Here is a 12,964-nt window from a genome sequence, read left to right on the forward strand (position 1 = left end):
GTAGGTAGGTAGGTAGGTAGGTAAGATATCACCTCAGGGAGGGGGGCGATGATAACATCCTCAATGGCTCAAGGGGGCGTTTCTTTCAAAAAGGTTAAGATCCACTGATCTAGATCAGCCATTTTCAAGGGGGAGGGCTCTCAGGGAGCTGACGCATTTGAAAAGGGTCACAACTGGAAAAAATGTTCTATTTTTTTGTTCATCTGTTCAGGTTGTATCCTTGCTTGACAAGGGACTTTGGAACATAAGAGCTCCTAAAAGGGCCTCGTTGCGCAGTGGTTAAACCGCTGTACTGCAGCCAAAACTGTGCTCACAACCTGGGGCTCAATCCCAGGTAGCCGGCTCAAGATTGATTCAGCCTTCTACCCTTCCGAGGCTGGTAAAATCAGTACCCAGCTTGCTGGGGGGGGGGCAATTTGTAGCCTGCATAATTAACTTGTAAACTGCCCAGAGAGTGCTTGAAGCACTATGGGGTGGTATATGAGCAGCACACTTTGCTTTGATTTAAAAGGAGTATGGCAAAAAAAAGTTGATCTTGATGGACTGGAGCTCCCTTTACACTAGACGTGGCCATATTCCAGACAGTGTGGGTGCAGTCATCTGATATCCTGGGAGAATGGGAGGGCACAGCACTAGACATTTTCCCATCTTGTTTCAAACCTAGCATAGCCAACAGTGAGGCATGATAGGAACTGGAGGCCAACAGCATCTGAAGGGCTCTAAGATGACCACCTCTGCCTTATGCCTTGAGTTGCTAAAAGCATTTCTTCCGGTATTTTGAGCCAGCCTCTGTGTGCAACAAGCAGTTAGAGGGGGATGCTACATATCTATGGTATCCATCCAAATGCTCTGTTTTCTGGTGTAACCTGAAGAAAATCATAAGTGACATCCACTTGGCTTGCCTTGGGTCCAAAGGCATTGTGTGGAGAATGAAAAAGCACAACCGGGGATGTGATCTGGCAGGTGTGTCTTCCCAAACTTTACAATTCTCAGAATGCTGGAATGGCTCTTAAATGCCATTTGGGAGTAAATGAAGGCTGGAGTATTCCATGAACCCTGGACTGCTGCAATACAAATGTAGCTGAAGTGGCCTCCTGCCAACTCCCTGCTTGGTAGTGCTGCATCAAATACAGCTCATCAGGATCTGGTAACCTGAGCCAATGTTTTCAGAAGGCAATTACAAGCAGAATTAACATATTAGGAGCAATGTATCCTGAATCGTATTTAGGTGATTACTGGAATTTTGCAGGTTTTTCTAGAAAAGCTACCCATAAGGACCTTCTAAGTGATGATTTTGACATTTCACAGGATTTGCTAGTTTGAACGTTTATCTGAATATCTAGCCTATTCTATCTATTCTGAGGACCAGGGTCCTTAAAGCCATAAACTCTGTCAAAGACTGTGATAGTGAAATGTAAATATGCTATAGTTACAATGATATACAGACTCACCAGGGTTGGGGCTTTCCTTGATATTGTTGGGCTACAACTTTCATCATTCACTGACTTTGCTCAGTCAGTAAAGTGCCCTGGAGCACTGAGGGAGTAGAAAGATTCCCTGAGTGCAGCCGTGTGCTTTACTGACCAACTGAAGAAGAATATGGTGTGGGAACGGAATGGAGGTAGAGAGGGCTGCTGTACCTCCCTTTGGTTTGAGGGCTTTCATTCCCAAAATTTGGCCTGGGGAATTCGGCTGAATTATGGGGGTGGGAGTCAGTTAATTCTGAAAGTCCTACCCCCTAGAAATACATCAGATTCTTTCAGAGCCAATGAAAAGCATCTCTGTGTGCCCCTGTATATGTGTATGCTCTCTCTCTCTCTTTTCCTCCCCCTCTCTCTCCATGTGTGTGTATGTGTAGAAAGAGATGGAAGTGGCTCCATCACATTATCCTCTGCAATTTGGTTGGTGCATCATAAAAAAGTGGGACATCAGGCAAATTTCCAAGATACCATGCCCAAAATACTAATATAAACTGACTGTCATGTAAAGTCTATGGTCTAAATTAAATGGGGAACATCAGCTGAAAGAACATCTGTCAGCAGGAGAGAAAAAGGTCTTTCCCCCAGGTACCTCAACAACCCACTCCAGAGCACTGAAATTTTTTCACAGCTGGATTTTTCAAAGCTGAAGGGCAGAGTGGAGGGGATTATGCCATTAAAACATTGGACTTAGGTCTATAAAATGAAATGAACTGAACAAAATAAAACTGAGACTGTCATACTTTGGACACATCACGAGAAGACAAGATTTGTTGGAAAATACAATCATGCTGGGAAAGTTTGAAGGCAGCAAGAAAACAGGAAGACCCAAGATGAGATGGATTGAGTCCCTGAAGGAACTGCAAGAGTTTACAAGAGCTAAGCAGGGTTGTTAAGGACAGGACATTTTAGAGATTGTTCTTTCACAAGGTCACCACAAGTTGCAGGTGACTTGACAGCATCCAAAAACAGCAGGTCTATAAAGACTTGACTTATTCTTGTAGTGCTTCACTGTACAGAATATTTCATGTGACTTTAATCTTAAATGGTTCATCCTAAATGGCAAGTTCATAAAATAAAAACAGTTAGGGCTTTATTTATTTTTGAAATTTGTTTTGCACAGCAATTGGGAATGTGATGGATGGTCATAAAGAGTTGCATAAGGGGATAAAGGTGAGAGTTGTGTGAAGGGATACAGGTGAGAGAATTTCAGCAGCCAGCACTCTATTTTCCTAACAGTTCTCTGTGAAGCAGCCACCTAATTGTTTTAGGAGCTAAATTGTAAAGTATAGGTGCTCCCCCACCACAACAAATATATTTTATGCCAGGGGCTATTTTTACAGCAGAGAACGAGATGGTTGGACAGTGTAATCGAAGCTGCCAACATGAATTTGACCAAACTCTGGGAGGCAGTGGAAGACATAAGGGCCTGGCGTGCTCTGGTCCATGGGATCACAAAGAGTCGGACATGACTTAATGACTAAAAAACAACAAATTTTTACAGAAGAAAGATGATGTTTTCTACTCTAAAGCAATATTTAAAACATTCATGTCAAATCATTTGGTAGATAAACAAAGCTAAGCACCTGGTACATTAGTTTATAATATGCAAAAATATCAATGAAAGTGTAGCAACAACTTATATTGAACCATGAAACAATATATGTTAACAATGTTCTGTCTGATATTGTTGTTGTTAAGTCGTTAAATCATATCGAACTCTCCCTGACCCTATTGACCAGAGCACGACAGGACCTCCTGTCCTCCATAGCTTCTCGGAGTTTGGTCAAATTCATGTTGGTAGCTTCAGTGACATTGTCCAACCATCTTGTCCTCTGTCATCCCTTTCTCCTCTTGCCTTCACACTTTCCCAACATCAGGGTCTTTTCCAGGGAGTCTTCTCTTCTCATGAGATGGCCAAGTATTGGAGCCTCAGCTTCAGGATCTGTCCTTCCAGTGAGCACTCAGGGTTGATTTCCTTCAGAATTGATAGATTTGTTCTTCTTGCAGTCCAGGGAACTCTCAAGAGTCTCCTCCAGCACCACAATTCAAAAGCATCAGCCTTCTTTATGGTCCAGCTCTCACTTCCATACATTGCTACTGGAAAAACCATAGCTTTGACTATGCAAACCTTTGTCGGCAAGGTGATGTCTCTGCTTTTTAAGATGCTGTCTAGGTTTGTCATTGCTTTTATCCCAGGAAGCAGGCATCTTTTAATTTTGTGGCTGCTGTCACCATCTGCAGAGATCATGGAGCCCAAGAAAGTAAAATCTGTCACTGCCTCCATATCTTCCTCTTTTATTTGCCAGGAGGTGATGGGACCAGTGGCCATGATCTTTTTTTTTTTATGTTGAGCTTCAGACCATTTTTTGCGCTCTCCTCTTTCACCCTCATTAAGAGGTTCTTTAATTCCTCCTCACTTTCTGCCATCAGAGTGGTATCATCTGCATATTGGAGGTTGTTGATATTTCTTCTGAAAAATCTTAATTCTGGCTTGGGATTCAACCAGTCCTGCCTTTCACATGATGTATTCTGCATATAACTTAAATAAGCAGGGAGACAATATACAGCCTTGTCATTCTCCTTTCCCAATTTTGAACCAATCAGTTGTTCCATATCCAGTTCTAACTGTTTCTTCCTGTACCACATATAGATTTCTCAGGAGATAAGGTGGGCAGGAACTCCCATTTCTTTAAGGACTTGCCATAGTTTGCTGTGGTCCACACAGACAAATGCTTTTGCGTAGTCAATGAAGCAGATGTTTTTTTCTGGAACTCTCTGGCTTTCTCCATAATCTAGCGCATGTTAGCAATTTGGTCTCTAGTTCCCCTGCCCCTTCAAAATTCAGCTTGTACTTCTGGGAGTTCTTGGTCCACATACTGCTGAAGCCTACCTTGTAGGATTTTGAGCATAACCTTGCTAGCATGTGAAATGAATGCAATTGTACTGTAGTTGGAACATTCTTTGGCACTGGCTCCAGATCAGCAACCACACTATCTGGTTTGTCTGGGACATCCAGATCTTTCTGGTATAATTCCTGTCTATTCTTGCCACCTCTTCTTGATGCTTTCTGCTTCTGTTAGGTGCCTACCATTTTTGTCCTTTATCATGTCCATCTCTGCACAAATCATTCCTTTAATATCTCCAATTTTCTTGAACAGATCTCTGTTTTTCCCGTTTCTATTATTTTTCTCTCTTTCTTTGCACTCTTCATTTAAGAAGGCCCTCTTTTCTCTCCTTGCTATTCTTCCAAAGTCTGCATTCAGTTTTCTGTAACTTTCCCTATCTCCCTTGCATTTTGTTTCCCTTCTCTTTTCTGCTATTTGTAAGGCTTCGTTGGACAGCCACTTTGCTTTCTTCTTCTTCTTCTTCTTCTTCTTCTTCTTCTTCTTCTTCTTCTTCTTCTTCTTCTTCTTCTTCTTCTTCTTCTTCTTCTTCTTCTTCTTCTTCTTCTTCTTCTTCTTCTTCTTCTTCTTCTTCCTATTACTACTACTACTTCTTCTTGCTTTCTTTCATTCTCTTTTCTTTGGGATGTTTTTTTGTTTGTTGCTGCCTCCTGTACAGCGTTACAAGCCTCCATCCATATTCTTCAAGTAATCTGTACACCAAATCTAGTTCCTTAAATCTGTTCTTCACTTCCACTGTGTACTCATAAGGGATTTGGTTTAGATTATAACTGACAACTGAGTGGTTTTTCCTACTTTCTTCAGTTTAAGCTTGAGTTTTGCTATGAGAAGTTGATGATCAGAGCCACAATCAGCTCCAGGTTTTGTTTTTGCTGACTGTATCTCCATCTTTGGCTGAAGAGAACATATCAATCTGATTTCGGTATTGCCCATCTGGTGATGTCCATGTGTCGAGTCGCCTCTTGTGTTGTTGGAAAATAGTGTTTGTGATGACCACTTTGTTCTCTTGACAAAACTCTATTAGCCTTTGCCCTGCTTCATTTTGAACTCCAAGGCCAAACTTACCTGTTGTTCCTTTTATCTCTTAACTTCCTACTTTAGCATTCCAGTTCCCTATAATGTCAAGAACATCTTTCTTTGGTCTCAGTTCTAGACTGTGTTGTAAATCTTCATAGAATTGGTCAGTTTCAGCCTATGAAATTGGCTGGTGCATGCACTTGGATTACTGTGATGTTGAAAGGTCTGCCTTGGATTTGTCTTGAAATCATTCTATCATTTTGAGATTTTATCCCAGTACAGTTTTTCCCACTCTTTTGTTGACTATGAGGGCTACTCCATTTCTTCTACAGGATTCTTGCCCACAATAGTAGATATAATAATTGTCTGAATTGAATTAGCCCATTCTCATCCATTTTAGTTCACTGACACCCAGGATGTCAATGTTCATTCTTGCCAACTCCGGTTTGACCACAATCAGCTTACCAAGGTTCATAGACCTTACATTCCAGGTTCCTATGCAGTATTTTTCTTTGTAGCATCTGACTTTCCTTTCACTTCCAGGCACATCCACAGCCGAGCATCCTTTCAGCTTTGGCCCAACCACTTCATTAGCTCTGGAGCTGCTTGTCCTAGTCCTCCACTCTTCCTCAGTAGCATGTTGAACACCTTCCGACCTGAGGAGCTCATCTTCCAGCATCATATCTTTTAGCCTTTTGTTTCTGTTCATGGAGTTTTCTTGGCAAAGAAACTGGAGTGGCTTGCCAGTTCGTGCTCCAGGTGGATCGCGTTTAGTTAAAACTCTCCACTATGTCCTGTCCATCTTGGATGTCCTTGCATGGCATAGCTCATAGCTTCTCTGAATTACTCAAGCCCCTTCACCATGACAAGGCAGCAATCTATGAAGGAGTGTGTGATATTAAGCAAGCAAATAATATGATAAAGTTTTCCAATATAAATGTGTGCAATCCAGTGTTCCTACTCATAAAAGATCAAAGTCTAAAGTCTGGAAGTGTTGAGTAAAAAGTCTATTCAAATGTGGTCAAAGTCTTGGATCCTTATTATAATATTTACTTGCTTAGTATCAGACAGAACATTGTTATCATATATTGCTTTAAGGTCTGATATATGTTGTTGATGCTCTTTTTTGATATTTTTGCATATTATACACTAATGTTCTAAGTTTTGTTTAGCTACAATATGGAATTTCCTGTGTTTGTTTACCTTCTATTCCATACCTCCTACATTTGAATAAGATCTCTTTAGTAGGACTGGATACAGTATGGTTAGTTTCATTGCTATATAATGAATGTAATGTTTGAGGGATGACCAGATAGGCGGGATATAAATAAAATAAAATAAAATAAAATAAATGTTCTGTTCTATGCCACGAGCGCTAGCTTTTCTTGATTCACACCTGGTTTGGAAAATTATTATGAGTAGTTTTATAAGAAATGTTTCTTTATTAGAAATGCTATATTAATACATTACTTTGTAGGATAATGAGGGCATAGGGATGTTCCTTTTGTAAATATCATAATGACAGGGGAAAAATTCAGTGATATTTGAAGTCTTTAGTAAAACTCTTACAGTCTGTATTCTTCTTCCAGCTTGTTCACTTACAAGCACTCGCTGACTCAGGCTCTCTGCGCCTTTTCTAGCAGAATCCTCCAGCACTCACTCTGCTTGATCAACGTAAAATTGCTCGCATAATACAAGCCACCAATAGACAGATCGATCTATCAGTCGATAGACAGATAAATAGACAGACAGGCAGACAGGTAGATAGATAGTATGAAAGAAACCACAACAACCAAAGGACCACTGTGGGCTGGACAAAAGCTGCTTGCACAAATAGATTAGATCTACACAATGTTAAGAGTAACCTTACCTGGTTGTCACAGGAAATATCAGATTGATCAGTGAGTAATATGGTATAAGCCACAGGACAAATGTGTGTCTGATTACACCCTTTGTTTAGTGGCTTTCTAAAGATACCTGGAAAACTAAACAATTATCTATTATGTTTGGAAATTAACTGAATATCACCATTTGTAAGAAAGGAGGGTAATTAAAGGTTGTTGTACCAGGACCCGTCTGAATGCTGCAGAACTTTTTATCACAGGAAGTGGTGATGTGAGCATCAACTTGTCACTTTTGTAGCCAAGGATAGTACCATTCTTTTTCAGGCTGCTATGAATACATTACTGGTGCCTTTTTGATTTGTTATGAATATATCGCTCTGAATCTTTTCAGTACTCATTGTACAATATCTAAATCCACATTTTGAATTTTAAGGAAATAAGCTCCTAAAAGCCTCTACTTTCTCCTATGATTGTGCCGCTGTCAGATAAACACCTTCATCAGCTTGTTCTCTTCTGCTCCAGAGAGTACATCCTAAGCAATAGCTTTAAAGTATAGGAATGTTTATTCCAACTAAATGTTAGAGGAACTTCTTGATGGTAATTTCCAAAGAAGTATCTGTGTTAGTCTGTCTCCTCATGGGAGCAGAGAGAGGGAGAACAATGGATTTATTTCATTGGCTAAAATCCAGTAATAACTCACAATTAGAGTAGAGCTATTGATTCAGTGGGGATTTAGTGAGTCAGCTTCTCCCTAAATCCCACTGATTCAGTGGGACTATTCTAGTTGCAACTTGCTACTGGATTTTAGCCATTGTGAGCTTTTTGCAGATCAATATCCTAAGAGCTGTTTGACAGTAGAATATATTATGAAAGAACATAGTGAATTCTCCTTTATTAGAAGTTATAAAACAGAGTTTGTATGGCTTTCTGTCAAGGGTGATTTAGATGTGCATTCCTGGATTGATAGCAGTTGGGCTAGATAACTGCCAGGATCACTTCCAGTTCTTCAATTCTGTTATTCTAGGATCACAGAATGTAAACATTTCAAGAGGACACGATCTTGAAATCACCAATATAGTTGTCCCGTACTGTGGTAGTACTATGTCAAATGCTGTGAACTAATACCAGCCACAACACAGGTAGTACACACAGCTTTGATGCACACCTAGACATTAAAAATGCTAGCTTTACATGAAATGCAATCCCTATTTTATTTTTTTTTATTCAAAAATTGACATCCTCTTTCCATACAACTTTTCATCACTATTATGTACCATCACATCACAACTTATGGTGATCAAATAGGATTTTTATGGTATGTAAGCTGTTCAAAGTGTGTTTTACCATCGTCATCCCAGTTAATTTCCATGGCTGTTTGGGGGATTTTAACTCAGGTCTCTGGAGCCCTAGTTTGACTGTCTGCTACATCACACCAAATACAACTATGAAAAGTTCTTGTACACTAGGCCTTCCCTCACCTGATGCCTTCCATTCATTCAGACTATGTCATCAAAGAAAATTGGCCACCTTAGTTGGCGTTAATATGCTTGTAGGCCACAAGGTATGGAAGGCACCTGAATGCAGCAAGCAGCAATGCATCATTTCCAAGTGGCATATTCTTTGCACTGCAGAGAGAGTATTCTGTGGAAAGTCAAATTATATTTTATGTAAATATATATCCTGTGGAAGAAGCAGAACTACCAAAGAACAAAGCCATCATGTATTTAAAATCCCTAATTACATGCTGTATCGTCTGAGCTAGGATGTTTTTCTCAGCATGGAATTCAGTGTGGTGACTAACACCTTAGAACTATATGAGAGTCTTTTCTTATTCCCCATATATTACCACCATGAGATTGGAAAGCATCTTATATAGATAGGGTCCTGACCAATTTTTCAAGGTAGCAAACTTAATTTAAGCTTCATGTTGCTCATGCCTTTTGAAACCTTATTTAGTCTGTATCTCCTGTTTCAGACTGGTGCAAGCAGAGCATATTGTCTTTAATCTGCAGGTTCAACAGCACACGAGTGGCTAGATGGTTAGAATCTGAACAGTTACAGTGACCTCAGATGTTTGCACAAAGGTCTTCATTTCACTCTCCGGAAAATCTGGACCAGAAAAACAGTGAGGGGTAGTAGAATAATAAGAGAAGAAATGCATGAATAATGCATTAAAATGACAGAAGAAAATATCTTGAATAATTTATTTGCTGAATAATGTTTGACCACCTACAGATCTAGTCAAATAAGAAGGAAAATTAATGCACAAATTATTTATTTCACAACTTACTGGAAAAGGCTCATTAGATGGCTTTCTATGCATCTACATAAATGCTGTACATCTCTCTCCAGATGGTGCTCTCATAGACTCTGGATGCCTGAAGAGGTATCTCATACAAAAATCCATTTAGATGATTTTCTATTCCTTTCAAGATCCTGGTATGATATCATAGTGTTTTGTCCAACAATTGAATATTAGATACAGGTGTCTGAATTTAATTATTTCACTATTTAGAATTGAGTTCCTCCTGCCAATGTCTTTTATCCTATCCAAAAGAACATTTTAATGTCTGAAAATATAAAAAGAGGTTAAAAATAAAAAGAATACCTTTTAAATTGAAAAGATGGGATACATAGCTATCTTTCTGTCTGCCTGCCTATCCATCTGTCTATCATTTACAGCTTTATGTCCAAATAATAGCAAAAGTCTCACTATGATACTGTTTGCTTTCAGTATGCACTGCTACTCCCTTAGGATTTCAGTAATACTGTACAGCAGAGAGAAACATGGATGACTGGCTTTATGACAAAAAAAGGGGGGGAAGCTTCTCTGTAGAGCTTCTCCCCATTCCTTAAAATATCTTGCTGGGGGACCAGTATGGCTAGGAAAGCTTTCTCCCAGAAGGCAATTTGTTTTGCAGTAAAATTCTAATCCTGGGCATATTTAATTGGAAATACATTCCCCTTGAATCATTGCATCTTACTGGCTTTCAAATAGAAGAGAATGGAGTGAGGGAGGAACACCAATTAAGTAGCTCACTCGTTCCCCTTCCCCTCCAGGGAGGCTCTTGGGAGACTCCATGTGTCACGTTATTCTGGGAAGGAGGCAAAGGGGAGCCACGCTGCTGAAGGTAAGCTCAACAGCGAATCCAACAGTGTCACAGGTGGAGAAGGTTGGATAGTCCTCACCTCAGCTTTCAACTGCCTGGGGTGGTTGAATTGACTGTGACTTCTCCAACATCATACATGGGTAGGGATGGGAGTTTGGGGGCAGAGTCTGTAGGTGGCTGCTCATGACTTCTCTGACTGATAGCAGCCTGTGCTATCAAAGCTTGCAGCACTTCCTTGGGCAGCTCAGGTTAGGCCATTCTGGCATGTCCACTTGTTGAAAAACAGCCCTGACAATTGCTTTGTGTTTGGGTGAGAAACGGTTAGCTGATGAAAAAGAGATTCAGCTTCTGGGTTTTCCACTGCATGGTGTCTCTTTGTGAATGGTAATAAGTAGAAGAGGGTATACTGTAGACCATCTTCACTACTGCCATTGGTGTTGTCAATATTCAGGCTGCACTTTGCTATGCAAAGCTTAGCATCATTTTTCCTGCTGGCAATACAGGCACAATATTATGCAGCAATACTGGGCCATTTTTTGGCATTTTGAATCTTAGATACAGAAGCACAATATCCCATATTCATAAACCAGAATTTTCTTGAAGAATTGAATCAATTTGTTAGGCAATAATACATCTGCTCCAATTTTTGGCTATATGTTCACCTATTACTGTACACTGGATAAGTATTCTTAATATAAGTATTATACACCCTTTACTCAATGGGACTTACCAAGTGGTCACGAAAGAAAATCCCACTGGTTCAGCAGATCTACTCTAGAAGGGATTATCGGTTGGATTTCAGTCTCCTTAGTCATACTATTTGATCTTTCTAAGATGCATAGATGTTTCTGAATTCATAGGTCTTCATGTAACTTTCAGTTTAAGTTGACACTTTAAAAAATAAGAGTTCAAGCCACACTAATTTATAGTCATTATTTTCAGATGGACACCAATGAGGGCAGTACAGCAGCCCCTCTAACCAAATAATGTGACCCAGTGCCAGAAGGTGGGTTAATAAGAATTTAATGAAGAAGGATGTTTTACTTGTTTGTTGAGGTGGTGGTAAATTGTGATATCAGCTGATTGGCTATTCCAACTCACAGCACCGGTATCCATGCCTCAAAAGGTCAGAAGTCTTGGCACTTGTTAAAGCTCCCATTCACTGCTGGTGACCTTATTTGTGTTTACTTGACCTGAGATATCAGGAAGAATGTAATTCTTGTAGAAGAAAATAAGAAAAGGTGACATTGCTTTCTTGATTAAATGCTGCAGCCTTTTCAAAATAGATGCAAATGAAGCAACAGCTCCAGCTGACAAAGCAATCTGCTTAAGTGGCCTGAACATGCTTTTGAAATGATGTACTTGGAGTGGGGGAATAAATTCAGGAGTATAATATTTATGAAGGTGGCCACTAGATCCTTAGTTGTTGCTACTGGACAGTTGCCAGATGGTCACTGTATCCTCTCTATGAACTTTAAAGTGGCTCCTTTTAAAGAATTCCCATTGTCCAATTTCAAACCTTTTTCTCAGGTGCCATAACAAAAGTAGTCTCACCACTGTGTCTGGTAAAAATTGCTTTCTATATCCACTATCCCTGTTTCTTTCTTTGCTGTCCATCACTTGCAGTAATTACCTTGATAAAGTGCAAATAATTGCCTAGAGTAATTGTGTATTTGAAGATTTTGTTGAAGTGCAGTGGAGGTATATGTTAGATGACATCTGGCCATTTATAGTTCTAAAAGCGTAGTTTCAGAATATTTCCACTTGGGTACATTTTGGATTTATGTCCCACAGAGTGGTCAGTATAAATATTTTCCTCATATGAGTAGAATTCAGCTTATGTAATTAAACTTTCTCTCTTTGTACTTAGAAATCTTCCCAAAATGGAGTCCTCCAACTTGCGTTGGAGATTTTCAGAGTGCTTGGAACAGGAATGGCTGTGGAGAAGTATCTTTGAAATTTATTATCATTAACACATTCATAGAATAACCATCTAAGATATGGCACATTAAGATGCACCAAGGATGGAAAAGAATTAGCTGACACTGTAGTATCATAATAGTTATTTATTATGATATAATAGTCATATTATATCATAATAATCATAACAACTTCAGTATAATATATGTCAGTATAATATATATTGAATCTGTCCATGTTGATCATTGGATTCATGTTCCATAGATATAATTAAAATCCTGTTGCTTGGCATAATAAATCTCACTGGAGTAGGCTTATTGAATCAATGGTGGTTTGGTGAGTCAACTCCTCTCTAAGCTGTATTGATTCAAATGGGCCTGCTCTAACTATACAGGTAGAATAAGGACATCTGAATGAATTGAATTTACAGAGGAGTTAACTCACTAAATCCCCATTGACTCACTGGGCCTACTTTAATGCAATTTGCTATGCTAAGCAACAGGATCTTGGTCAAAACAATAAAACAACAGATAACTCAAGCTATATTACTACATATAATGAATTTATTTTAATTGCTACATAATGGCTGGTATCCTGTTGCATAACTCCATCATATAGCAGGAATTACTTCACTGGCAGTGACAGATAAGTTTTAAAAACTTTAAAAAAATTGCCACTGTTTTCATTTT

At 39.4% G+C, this 12,964-nt stretch overlaps 1 long non-coding RNA gene across 1 annotated transcript in view; it reads left to right on the forward strand.

The window, feature by feature from the left end:
• LOC144588210 (uncharacterized) overlaps window positions 1–12,964 on the forward strand; it is a 31,517-nt gene that overhangs the window by 375 nt on the left and 18,178 nt on the right. Inside the window, exon 2 of the long non-coding RNA XR_013543629.1 lies at window positions 1–12,964. This exon is cut by the window's right edge and continues 18,178 nt beyond it. This is a non-coding gene — a long non-coding RNA (uncharacterized LOC144588210).

Source organism: Pogona vitticeps, chromosome 3 (genome assembly GCF_051106095.1).
Source record: "Pogona vitticeps strain Pit_001003342236 chromosome 3, PviZW2.1, whole genome shotgun sequence".
NCBI classification, from domain to species: Eukaryota; Metazoa; Chordata; class Lepidosauria; order Squamata; family Agamidae; genus Pogona; species Pogona vitticeps.